Here is a 14,626-nt window from a genome sequence, read left to right on the forward strand (position 1 = left end):
AGAAGGTGAATTGCTTTTGTATGTTGCACCATGCCTTTATGGAGACGTGGCTCGCCAAGTACCAAATCGCTAGGCAAGATTGAGAGGAAGCACGATCTGAATTCTGATATAGTATGCGTCATTGACCGATTCGATATCCCAAGGGCATGAAGGAGATGCCACGGTTCATGTCAACACGATGGTTGCATAGAGCTTTGACCGCAGCATCTCGCGAAGGGGCAGAGGTCTCAATGGAGGAGTGGGAATTCTTGAGGGGATGTCCAAAGGTGATGAGGTATTTAGGATTTGTCATATCTATATTTTATATGCAACATCTAATTTGAGTGTTTCAATGTACAATACAAAATATATAGTGCAGCGTGGTCATGCGGATGACATTTTTGCGTGGAGCATATTGACAAAATGGGCTCAACAATGGATTGTGGTATCATGGCAAGGTTCGAGCAAGAGAGCCGGTGACGAGCAACGTATCCAAACACGGTTATAGATGAGATGGAGTATTTTGAAAACTTGCAAAGTATTGTTACGGTGGATTATCGTAGCTTCTCCATGATATTATTCGATGTGTAGTGGTTCAAAGTGGTACTTGAAGGAGCTGGAGCAACAATTCGACAAGTTCCATCTAGATTTCCTGAAATAGATTCTCAAAAGAAATGGATGGATTTGCGTGACACCTTTGTGTTGTCGGCCCATTGTGACCCTAAACCCCCGACAACCTCAATGGTGGTATGTTATACCTTCAGCTCCCCAAAGTGTGAGAGTATATGATCAAAGCAATGTTCACAATATGCAAATAGAGGGGTCAATATTGCAAGGGGTGGAGGCCACCGAAAGCTTGGAGCCAGTATCGGCTAACAATGATGGAAATATAGGAATTCAAGAATTGAGAATGAGGTGGACTCATCCTTTTATGGTGACATGTCTATCAACCTTCCATTGTATACGGAGTTATGTCAGGAGATTGACATGAAACCATAGGATACGTCATACTTGGAGTATCCACTTACTCAATTCGTTGACCAATCGCTTATAAGGGTACATAAGATATGCATTTTAAGTGATATCTTTTTTAAAGGATTTATATTACTCTGCTTTGTATGATTTAAATTGATTATTCAAACATTATTTTTTATTTGTGCAGGTGACATTTTCAGGATCAATCGAGGGATGAGCGATGAGAAGTTGTAGGATATCTTCACGCGCATGTCTCCAGATCTATTTTAACGCGATCGGATGCTTCGACTTCAAGAAAATGAGGTCGATGCTCCAGACTTGGGCTAGAGGGAGGGAGTGCTTCAAGGTCAAGGGGATGCTGCAAAGATACGGAGGCAGTGAGCCTGCAGTCAGCATAGGATACAAGTGCGACTCCTTGCTCTCGTGGCGGGTCTAGCGAGTGTGGCTTAGGATCAAGTGGATGCTGTGGAGTCATGGACACGGTGTCTCCGTCTCGTCGTTCAGCTGGAGTTGCATCACCTCCAGGAGTTGTCACACCTATGGAGATATTTACTCCAGTTACTCTAGCTTTTGCTCAGTCATCTGCAACATGTGGCACCCCTATGGATGCCACTTTGACAGATATTACCCCGGTCGATACACCGGATGCACAGGGGTCTCCTGGATATGCCTAGGAGTGTGGATGCAAATAGGAGAGGACCCATCTTAGGTATACCCCAGGGGGATATGCATATCTAGTCGATGATAGGTCAGGAGCCATCATCATGAATGATGAGGGGAGGAGGGTAATGGCTCACATGAAAAAGTTGTGCCAACAAGTTTTTCGGCACAACGTCTTAGATTATTGGAAGAACATACCGGAGGGGAGAAATGACTATATAGTAGCATCCTTGCATGAGGAGTTTTTGGTTCCAGCCTCAATAGATAGATTTTCTACGGGCTGGATGATGGATTGCATGCGTGCATATATGTCACACAGACGATCAAACGCATGCAAGGCACCCAAGGGTGGGACTGCAAAGCCCGAGTGGTTAGACGCGAACAACTGGTGTCGGACTGAGGGAGGAGCCTACAGATTCTCCAGGATGTTGGAGTTAGCAGTATGAGGCGGCAAGGGCACAACTCGAGGCCGGAGTGGTCCATCATCTTGGGAGTGGCGGCCACAGGACATATTTAGAGGACTCTGTAAGTTTTTCTTTTGTTTTGCTTGTTTATTTTTTTGCAATATCCTTTGTACTAACAATCATGTTTCTAACAGTTAGTATTTTGTTTTCTTTGCAACACTCCATTATAAATCGCAATCCGACAAGCCTTGAGACTCGATATGCAGGGAGGCACGGTCTCACTTCATTGATCGACTCATTGTATAGACGTAGCGGCCTTGTAAGTCACTCATCTTTCTTATCCGTAGTTACCATGTTTAATTAGAATGCATTATTGTATGGTGGACTGATGTGTTGTTCTTTCTTTTTTTGCAGAGTTCGTTTGATGCTCCTTTGCGGCAGGATGAGCTTTCGGATGGCGAGGATATGTAGCTTGCCCTTGGATCCCTGGAGCTCACACACCTTTCTTTTTTTGTCGCCTGATCTATGCAGAAACTTTCTATGTATTAGTAATATCTTGTCATGATTGTACCAATTGCTTTCATTATGCGATCATGTATTTATTTCATGTATCAATGTTATGATTTCAATATACTTTGTTTTTGTTTGCACGAGCATTGTACACAATACAGAAAACTATTTTGTATGGCTCAAATAAAGCACACAGTGCTATGCCACAAAATTTTTCCCCTATTACCGTCGCTATTAGCGTCGCAAATTTACTACTCGTGTCGTTATTAGCGTCGTTATTATCGTCGCAAACCGTTGATATCAGCATCAGTATCAACATCGTAATACCGACGCCAGTAACGAGGCTGATATCGACTGTTCTATGGCGTCGCCAATAATGACACTTTTTACAACGATGGGGGTAAATTTTTTTATTTACATTTTCGTCACTTTTAACGTTGGTATAAGGCCTATATCTTATAGTATTTTGGATAGATTTTTGTTTTTTTAAATGACTGGAATGGTTAATTTTAGAAGTTTAAAGATTGATTTGGGATGTGTTTTGGAGTGTGTTAGGATGGTTTGAGTACGTTTGAGAAACTCATGATAGTTTTTGGTTGAGATATGATGTTCTGATAGATTCCTTAATGTGTGTGTTTGGTTCTGATAGGGTCTGTTTTGCTTATATTTTGACATATTTTCTTTCTATTTGTGAGGTTCGAGTTGTGAATGAGTATTTTAAGGAGTGATTAAGAGTGCGTTGGATGGTTTTGGATGGTTTGAAGTGGTTTTTATTTAAGATGTATAGTTTTTATTCCTTCTATTGACCTTTTATAGTGTTTTGTAGAGCTTTTTCTCTATTTTGTATGCCTCTATTTGCTTCTATATTTGTTTTGATGGATGGATGATTATCTTGGAAAAAAATTTGCAATCTTGGAAGAGAAAGAATACAAGCTCAAAATAGCTCCAAGAAGTAGAAGTAGCTAAAGGATACTTGAAGTGAAGATTGAAGTGACAATAGTGAGCTCTAAAGGGACACTGTAGTGGCTTTGATGACTCTTTATATTAGCTTTTCCGAGGGGTATCCATGACCATGAGGGGATTATTGAGAGTATTTATTAATTATTCTAGTGTACTTTTGAGAGAGAGTATATGCGAGGGAGATAGAGTATAAGAGATAGTCAAATTTTATGAAGAAACATTGTACATACATGAGAGAAAGACTATGAAGACTATACAGATGATGAAAGATGAATACTATGTGATGAATTCCATTCAAAGCTAATCTTTCTTTTGTGTTATTGTGGTTCTTTGATGGTTTCTATGAATAATATATTAAAGATTTTTAGTGATAAATCCCTGCGAGAATAATTATGTGATGTTGCATGATGATTTGTGTACATTGGTGTTGTTTATCTTATTTGGCTAATTAAAATATGAATTTCATACTTGTTGGTGTGACAAGATAGACTTTCTTGTAGTAGTTTCCCTATTTTTCTTGGTGTTTCTCTTGGGGCTCTAGTCTATCCGTTTGGAATGCTCAAATGGTATCAAGGCTATTTTTGATTTGTTTGAGAATTAATTACATCTTAAATCAAAAACTCATCTTTTGAGAATGCATTGAGGATTGTCACATAACAAGGACCATCTATGTTTTATTTGGACTAGAGGACTGGTGCTTGTTGGAAAGGTGCATCATCATAATTCTTTGTAGCTTAGGGTCACAAGAGCCACTACTAAAAGAAAGGCTTATTCATCTTAATCCAATTCTTATAAATCTTTTGTATTTGATGAGATAACACCATATTAGGGAATTATGGGAATTTTCCATATGTTTGGGACACATGGTCAAATCTTTGGATTTGTCATAACTTGAACACTATAACTCCAAATCGAGCACTTTATAGCTCAATAGAATCCATTTTTCAAGCGCTTTCTAATGATAGGTCACATCACATGGTTTTGAGAAACTTATGGGCATGTTATCCGAGTGCCACCTTTTTAGTATTCAAAAAATGGAAATTGAGAGATTCCCAAACTCACTAATATTGCGTTAGATTTATTTACTAGTTCAAAAAGGTACTATAGTCATTCTATTCGACAACATGGGATCTTCAACTTCTGTGTGAGCCAATGGGTAGGTTGCATGCCTTGTAGGCCTTGATCTTTCATCATTGCATCCATCATCGTGTTCAATTAAGAACCTCTATCTAGCAATGAACTTGCACTGAAAAAACCTTCTATCCAGATGCCACTCTTTAGAGTGCCAAGATCCAAGAAGGTGATGGCCATCTCTACCTCTTTTATAGGCTCAAGGGCTTTGTTGGATTTTGTAATAGTTGGAGGGTTGGTGACCATGTCGTCATGTGAGAATACTTTTAAACCTTTTTGGACAACTACGGGATAACATTAGTAATTTACATAATGCCAAGTTAGGATGAAAGGTATTTAGGTCATTTTCCAAGTCATATTCCTTTATTGGATCCACTAGCTTTTCCAACTGAGTAGGGAATGGTGCTATATCAATTTTTATTTTTCCTCATTCTTGAAGCAAGGATTGCATTACCACTTCTTCTATTATGGGAGGTACATCCACCTCTTCTGTGTCCTATACCTCTTGTCTTACATTTGTAATTATCTATGCATCCTTATATGGCAATGGATTGATGTACTATACTTTCTTTTGGCTTTGTTTTGGGAGCTTGAACTTCATAGCTTTGGCAAGGGAAACACTCTCTTTTGGAATGGTTGGTTCTCTTTTCTTTGCATGTATTACTATGACAACTTCTAGTTCTACTACGTTGGAGATAGGTTCTTAAATCTTCTATTGGTGTTGGCCTTTACAAGGACTGGACTAGGATAATCTTTGGTAGTGTGGCCTTCTCCTTTGCATGGACTGCATAAGGACTTGTAGTCCACTAACTTTATAGGGTTTGGATATTTCAGGGAGATGTGACTCTTCTATCCACATATGTAATATTCCACTTTTGATCTCTATCCATAGCCAGACTATCTTTCTTTGTAACTTGGGGTAGGAAACCTTCTTGGAACAAAATAAGGACCAAACTCTCTAGGCTTTGGGCCGATAACTTGCATTGTCATGTTGGATTCTAGCAAGTTGAATCTTACTTCCTTATCTTTCTTTCTTCTTTCATGCATCTCCTTCAGGAAAAAATATCCTTTATGTATTTTTCCCTTAAATAGTATAAACAGAAGACTCCAACGATACTTCTCTTTCCTGATGGCACTTTCTGCACTATGTGTTCAATCACATCACATCTCTTGTGCCTCCTATAGTATTGCATATACTAGCAGTATTCACATTCGGTGTCTAAAGTTATTCTATAATCACATCCATGAGCTCTGTCTTGATGATTGCAATTGAATTGAAAAAATAGTCCTTCAAATTTTCTCCTCCCCTAGAGAGTACTCACAGCAGGGCTTTGAAAAGTCTCTATAATCACTACATAGACTAGTTGGGTTGATCCACAGGGTCCTTTATTATGACTTTGTTGATTTAGAGCTATTATTGAGACTATCGGTTGCTCCTTCCCATTGGTAGGAATCCGATGTTTTGTTAAGTTGCCATTGGGGCGAATGGTTTGAGGCCACTATTTTTTTGTTCTTTATTGAGGTCTATCTGGATGACTTCTGTGTTTACATTTTGATCCTTAAACACTGGAGACATTTGGAGCAATGCTTTGATCGATGCCGGGATTACGGGATCTCCCTCAACCCCATCAAATTCATATATGGAGTCTCTTCTGGAGTTTTGTTGGGCCATATTGTCTCTGCACAAGGGATATCAATAGACACTGCAAAGATCAAGAAGATTGTAGCCTTAACATCACCAACCAATCTCAAATAGTTGAGGGGATTTCTAGGTAATTTGGGCTACTACAAAAGGTTCATAGCCCATTTTTCAACAAAGGCAATCTCCCTTGCATACGCTTCTAAGGAAAGATGCGGAGTTTATTTGGACAAAAGAATGTGACAAAGCCTTCAACACTGTGAAATAGTGTTTGATTGAGGCACCCATTCTGAAACCTCCAGATTGAACGAAGGAGTTCTATGTGCACAATGATGCATTAGTTGAAGGCCTAGGTGCAATCTTACGCCAAAAGGGCCCCTGTAAGTTAGATCAACCAATCTATTATGCAAGTGAGAAAGTAACCGACAGAGAACAGAACTACATAGTGACGGAGCTTGAGTGTCTAGCAATGGTGTTTGCCTTGGAAAAGTTTGGACATTATTTACGGTCGATGCATTTCAAATTCTACATGGACCATGAAGCCCTGTCCTTCCTAATGAACAAAGCAAATGCGAAGGGAAGAATGATGAGATGGCTCCTTCTATTCCAGGAGCTTGAGGTAATCACCAAATCTAGTTGCTCCCATGTTCTAGCTGATAATCTCTCGCGTATCCCGTAGAATGCAAACGAGGAGCAGAATGATCCAAACTTCCTTATGCTTCCTTATTTCTAGTCAAAATTTTCATCCCCTAATATGCAGCGATCGCCAACTTACTGGCAACCCAACAATATCCTTCTGGCCTCTCTAGTAGTCAGGAAAGGAAGAAGCTTCTATTGGAATCGACCCCCTATACCCTGTTAGGCAGTGCACTATACAAGAAAGAAAAAGATGAAGTACTCAAAATATGTGTTATAGGAGACGAGGTAGGGATTGTTTTGAAGGCTTGCCATGATGACAAGTCATGTGGAGGCCACTTTGTAGGAGAAGAAATAGCCAAAAAGGCTCTATTAGCAGGATATTGGTGGCCAATTCTCCATAAGGATGCCTATGACTAGTTTAAGCGATGTGATGCATGTCAACAGATGGAAAAAACCACCAAGACTAGTGGCATGCCACTGCAACATATCCTTCCCTTACAGTTGTTCAAGAAGTGGGGCATCGCCTTCATAGGTTCAATCAATCCCCCCACCAGACAGAAGTAGAACAGATACATCTTCGTATGTATAGATTATGTCACCAAGTGGTGTGAAACTAAAGCTCTGAAGTGGGATGATGGAAATAGTGTGGCCTCGATCCTGTACGAGAATATCATCACTTGTTTTGGCAGTCCCCTAGAGTTGATAAGTGACAGAGGCACTGATTACATTAATTAGGTCATGGAAGAGCTCACAAAGATGTATAAGATTCGCCATCACAAGTCCACCCCCTATTACCTCAGAGCCAATGGCTAAGTTGAGGTTACCAATCACATCCTTTGCTTAGTCCAGTCAAGGACGATTGCCACACATCGTTGTGATTGGGATGATTGACTTAGAGAGGCCCTGTAGGCATACAGAACCTCCCATAAGGCAGCTACAGGAGGACAGACACCCTTCCAGCTAGTGTATGGTACAAAAGCTATTTTTCTTATTGAACTGGAGTTGCCCACCCTGCAAGTGGCTATCAATGAATACTTGGCAGATGGCGTCCTTGCAATGACATCTCTTGCACTTGTAATGGGTAGATGAGACTTGTAGGATGGCTCTATAATGCATGGAAGCCACGCAAGCCCGACGAAAGGCCTATCATGACAGCTTCATGAAGCACAAGGAGTTCAAGGAAGGTGATATTGTCTTATCCTATGATTCACAATTTGGTAAGTTTCCTGGCAAGCTTCAACAACAATGATTGGGTCCCCATAAGGTACTTGTCAACCCTAATGGTTCTATGTCCAAGTGCAGGCCGTTGATGCCTTTGATGATCCTTTCCTAATCAATGGCTATCGCTTGAAGAAGTACTTCCCTCCTTGGGGATCTTGACAATCACAATCAATCCACCCTTCCCCTTTTGGGCATCGCACTGTCATTCTCCTCATGCTCCTAATAGCCCTTACGATCTTCTTTACGAGGTGGTCTCGTTCTCCTAGCCCCTCACAGATACCTCCCACCCCTATCTTGTTCTCTTCTTATCTAATCTAACAACGATGATGAAGATGGTCGTGACACATGGTATTTCTACCATTCTCTTTATTTTAAAAACAAAAAAAGAAGAAGAAGAAATATATTAATCATGGGAGAAAATGACTTCGGTCCCTGTCATGCAAACCTATTCTTCAAGAAAAGGTGGAAACACCCTCAGGAGTAGGAACAAAAAACAAACAAACAAACAAACAAACAGTTATGGGAGAAAAGGAAGCGATTCCCTATCATAGTAAGCCTCATTCTGAGAAAAGGTGGAAACACCCTTGGATGGAAAGCTAGATATGGAAAAGGTGGTAACACTCCGCATAGCTGAATCATTTAGCAAACACTTTTCCACAAGAAATTCCAAAGCCACCTGCTTTGGTGTGATGTCTCTGTACTCCGTGCAGAACATGTGATTCCCTAATATAGATGACATGATCTCTAGAAAATCTACAGTACCAGATATATGGGCTACCTTCCTAAGTACATCTCATCATCAACTCCGTGATGCTAGCAACATATGAAGTGATCTTCATTGACAAACAATTGAGTGATGTGAGCTTTCATCCTAACAGGATAGGGTGTGAGTATGGGATGCCCTCTATATTATCAACAAAGCGTGAGATGGAGGGTGGGATGAGTGACCTGTCCTTTTCCTTCAATTCAAATGAGAGGTGAGCTATGTGGATAGGAGGGTTGCATGCATTGGGCAGGTCCGCTCAATGCATAATACACGATCTGTCCTTGTGCACTACACTATAAGGCTCCCTGTCCTTATTTCTCGTTGTATACCAACACAGGGTGGGATTGTGATGATAATAGTAATGGGTGTAAGGATTGGGTTTCCCTCGTGTATTTTCAAAGAGAGTGACAGTCAAAGGGGGGTTGAGTGTGATTTGTGTGTCCTCAAAATAATCATTGATAGGTGAGATTGAGGGACATTATGGCACTTCATACAAGGTATGTTTTCCTTTCCCTATGCACCAATGGGATGGGTCTCTGCCATCATCACAGGACACATCACTCTATTCTGTACACTGCACCATGAGGCTCCTGACTTAATTGCTTGCACTTATGCCTGACGGGATTGGACACACTTATTCACCATCAATTGTACACCTTGGCATACTCCTTCTGTCCCATTTCCCTTGTCGATTTCTAAACCGGGAGTATGTTATGGGATTCTCTGCGAGATCCATCGAGTGATGTACATTATGGGGTGAGCGACTGTTCTTTCCTCCCCATTTGAGTGATTGTGTGCTGAGTGCAATATCCTTCGTCATCACCAAAATTCATGCAACTTCATCAACAAATCTATCTCCCTAGGTGCTGATGTATGATCACTGCCCCATTGGACATATGTTGTGAAGACATCTTGGTACCTCCTACAGCCGACTGGGACACAGGACACAACGTTAACAACTAACCACAATGCTTGGTAAACCGAGCCAAGTTTTTCTAACCCTACACCTTCTATTTGCAAGTGACGGTCATGTTTTAAGTATGGGGATATTAATGTACAATCCGGTTGTTGAGAGAGAGAGAGAGAGAGAGAGAGAGTACAAGAGAGATACAGAAGACATGCTCCCAAAGAATGATTCATATTGATGTAGAGTTAGTATATATAGGTGAGACCCAAGTCAAGTGAGAGATGATATATATAGTTGTAACATCCCCACTCAAACTAACGTCTCTGGCTGTGCGAGTGAAAAAACCCTTGGGGAGAATAATGGAAAAATCTGAGCCCCTACACATGCCTATGATACAAAAATGATTTACTATAAAGTTTTCTTGAATACAATGATAGATGCCTCAATCAGTGAGACAAGAACTTGGAACAATACCAAGTGCATGTCTTAATGAACTAAAGCGAGCTTCACTAAGAGCTTTTGTGAAGATGTCTGCAACCATTTGATCACTGGGACAATGCTCCACCATAATGGAACCTTTCTTGACTTCATGTCGAATATAATGATAATGAATATCAATATGCTTTGATTTACTGTGTTGTATATAGTCTTTGGTAAGACTAATAGCACTTTGGTTGTCACATCGAAGAGGTGTACTAAATGATGAAGGATGTCCCAAATCTACAAGTAGTTGTCGAAGACAAACTAGCTCGCGAGCTGTTTATGATGCATCAACATATTCGGCCTCAGTTGTAGAAACCGCGACACATCGTTGTTTCTTGCTGGAGCAAGAAACCAAACATCCATTTACAAAGAAACAATTCCCACTTGTAGATCGCATGGATAAATGTGAACTTTCCCAATCAGCATCTGTATATCCAATAAGGTCAAGAGAAGTTGAAGAAGATAAAGAATAATCCTCTCGACGACGATACATAAGACCAAACTCCTTAGTACCCTTGAGGTACTTAAGAATATGTTTTGCAGCACTCCAATGAATAGTGGAAGGGGAAGAAAGATATTGTCCCAAAAATTTAGCTGCAAATGAAATATCTGGTCTTGTGTTTAAACCAATAAATTGAAGACAACCAACAAGATTAGCAAAAGGTTGATGAATGGCTCATTCTTCATTGCGTGTTGTAGATGTACCCTTGGTAGAGCTCGAAAGAATGGGAGTGTTGGCACAGTGTGCATTTGTCAACCCAAACTTCTTAACAATATCATTAATAAACTTTGTTTAGCGAAGAAGAAGAATGCCTTGTTGTCGGTGTCATTGAACTTGAATACCCAAACAAGAATGTATCTCACCAAGATTCACCATTTCAATTGCAGTCAATAAAAGCTTCTTCATAGCATCCAAGAAAGCAATATTATTTGACACAAGAATAGTAACATCAACATATAGAGCAAGAATAATAAAACATTTGTCCTCCGTTTTGATGTAAAGATTTGGGTAAGAAAAACATACAACAAAACCTTTAGATGTGAGGAATTCATCAATCTTAATATACCAAGCACGAGAGCCTTACTTCAATCCATATAATGCACGATAAAGCTGGCATACAAGATGCTCCTTTCCTGCAATCATAAAACCTTCAGGTTGCTCCATATAGATTTCTTCTTCAAGATCTCCATTGAGAAAAGCCATTTTAACATCCATTTGGTGAATTTCTAGATCAAATAGTGTTGCAAAAGCCAAAAGCATATGAACAGTTGTGGAGCGCACAATGGGAGAAAATGTTTCTTGTTAATCTACTCCTGCAATCTGCAAGTAACCTTTTGCAACAAGTTGTGCTTTGAACTTATCAAACGAGCCATCAGCTTTGGTCTTGGTTTTCTAAACCCATTTACATTTGATAGGAACACGATTTGGGGGGAGTTCAGTAAGAATCCATGTACCTTTGGAGATTAAAGAATCATACTCAGCTTGCATAGCTTCTTGCCATTCATCCCTTTGAGACGAATTGATAGCTTCCATATACGATATTGGATCCTCTTGGACAGACATAGCATCATCAAAGACATCATATTCAATAGAATAGAATCCATGCTCTATCTCAATAGGAAGATCGACATATATCTTCAAATTTTCATCAATCTTCTTTGGAGGTGAAGGAGGTTTATGACCATCAAAATTAGTAGACTCACAAAGCAAGTAAGGAAATCCAGTAAGCAAAGACTGTGTATCATCTGAAACATCTGATGACCATGTGCCACCCATAGTCTTCTCATCAAATATGGCATCACGACTAATGATAACCTTTTGAGTAGAAGGATCATAAAATTTGTAACCTTTGGAATGATCTGAATAACCAAGAAAAATAACCTTCAAACCTCGAGGATCCAACTTATGTCGAGTGTCGTTGGGCACATAAATATAAGCAATGCATCCAAATGTGTGGAAGTGAGAGATTGAAGGTGTCTTCCCTGTCCAGATTGTTATAGGAATTTTACCAGTAGATGCAGTTGTTGGAAGAAGATTTTGAATAAAAACAGCTGTTAGAAGTGCTTTAGTCCAAAACTTTTGAGACAAACCAGAGTGTATAAGCATGCAACGTATAGCATTAAGAATAGTGCGATTTTTGCCCTCAACAACACCATTTTGCTGAGGAGAATAAGGAATTGTAAACTCATGATGAATACCTTGATCCTTACAGAAGTCATCAAATAGATTGGATACATATTCATTACCATTATCAGTGCGAAGGGTCTTTATAGAGAATCCAGTTTGAAGCTCCACACTTATCTTGTATTGTTTAAATATAGATAAAGCCTCAGACTTATGTCGAAGAAGATAGACATGTGTGTACCGTGAGAAATCATCAATGAAAGTTATAAAATATCGATATTGAGACTTTGAGGTAGGATGAGAGCGGAATTTAGGTGACGGGAAGTGCTTAAAAATAGCTAAAAATTATGAAGATCAAGGGAAAAATATTCACTGTCAAAGGCGGCGGCTCGATCTAGGACGATTTTAAGCGCCAAAGTGCCTTAAAGGCGCCCGAGCGACACTTGTTGATTTTTCATAATTTTTTAGACAGTCGTGCGGGTTGGCACGAGCTACTGGCCAATGCGGGATGCTAAGCCGGACGCCCAGGATTTTTCAGAGCTCGATTCCGAGTCCGGACGGGGAAATGGCCAAGAAATCGGTCAAGATTTGAAAAGGTGGACAAAATTTGGTCAAGTGGTCATGACCTTTGGGGAGTTGGGGCATTTGATGCCACTTGACATTTTAGATGAAAAAAATCGTGAGGAGAAGAAGAAAACGTGATCAGGAATGGCGCCGAAAATTGCGCCCATTGTTGATCAATGGAGATCCCTGCTTGTGAACAACCATACATAATGACTATGGGGCTTGCCTACCCTCTGCCTGCTGATCATATCGCCGCCCTTCGCTCGCGCAATGGTGGCCTGGTTTGAAATTTCTGATTCTAGTCTTTCTCTCTCCTCCCTCTCTCTCCCCTAAGAGGCACTTCATGTGTGCAATGGAGCAATGAAGAAAGGACGATGAAGGCTTGTCCGACACGGATCGGATCGTTCCACGGGCTGAAGACAATGGTGTGTCACCGTCAGAAGCATTGAAGGCTGCTGGATTTCCTGATTTGCAGCATGGAAAAAAAACCGGAAACACGCGTTTAAGCGGTAAACTAAAAAATTACAAAGAAAATTTAGTGTTTTATGCTTTTGATTGATGGAATGCCGTTCATATGGACTAAGATTTGATTATGCTGCTGACTCTTCTGAGTTCTTACTGTTTATAACCAGAAATTATGAAAAACATGCATTTCATGGCTCGAAATAGTGTCAAGAAACCCGAAAATGCATGAAAAATGGGGAAAAACAAGGGTTTTGGGCATATAAATGGGGAAAACCGTCGATACACATCAACTAATCTTTCAATTTTGTTGCAAATGAACTAAGGGCCACAGCCCACAAACTGGTTTTCATTTTCAGCAATTTAAGAAAAATACAAGAAAATGAAGAAAATGGCGGGAAAATGAAAAAAAACGATGAAAAATAGGGAAAAAATACATTTGGGGCTACGAAAAATATAGAAAAATAGGATTTATGTTTGTTGATGTATAGCAAGGCTGGGGCATGAAGTTATGCTTCAGTTCAGCCTTGTTTATATGTGTTAGTGCGTGTTTCCTTCCTTTCTCCACATAAAATGACAAGGAAACCCTAAAAGAAATGAATGCAATGATGCACTATCAAAACGGGGAAGGGTAGAGTTGTGGAAAAAATGGTTAAATGCCGCTGAGCATGAGGGATAATTTTCTGATTTTATATGCATCGCATCTAGGATGGAATAATAATGATAAAAATTAAAACCTAGTAGCACGAAGATCACTTCGGTGCTAGGTGTTGCAGCGAAGCACAAAGCGGTTAGAAAGAAAAGCATGAAAGAGATGTTTTGCACTTGCACGCTGCTGGTTTTTAAAATGTTTGAGCACTAGGCATCCACCTCTTTGCATGATCATTTAGAGGAAATTAAAAGTATCAGAGTCAGCTCCTGGATATGCATAGCAATTGTTTTCAGTAGGCCCTTGACCCACCGTTGAGAGCGTGAGGTTCCTATGCTGTAGGCTAGTCGTGTGATCCTAAAGGGGAATTCAAGTAAGGACAATGGTACATTCATGGATACGTTTATTTGGTACCTTGAGCGACGTTTGTGCGAAATGTCTAAATGTTGAGCGGCGCATCGAGGGGCCAATCCCTAAGGTGTAGGAGAGTCGCAGAGGGTTGACGGCATTCAGCCGTAGGAGAAACCCCATGTGTGTGTGATTCGAGCCTTT

The sequence above is a fragment of the Lygodium microphyllum genome, chromosome 1, assembly GCF_053477565.2.
Source record: "Lygodium microphyllum isolate KBCC chromosome 1, Lygodium_microphyllum_v1.1.10, whole genome shotgun sequence".
NCBI lineage: Eukaryota > Viridiplantae > Streptophyta > Polypodiopsida > Schizaeales > Lygodiaceae > Lygodium > Lygodium microphyllum.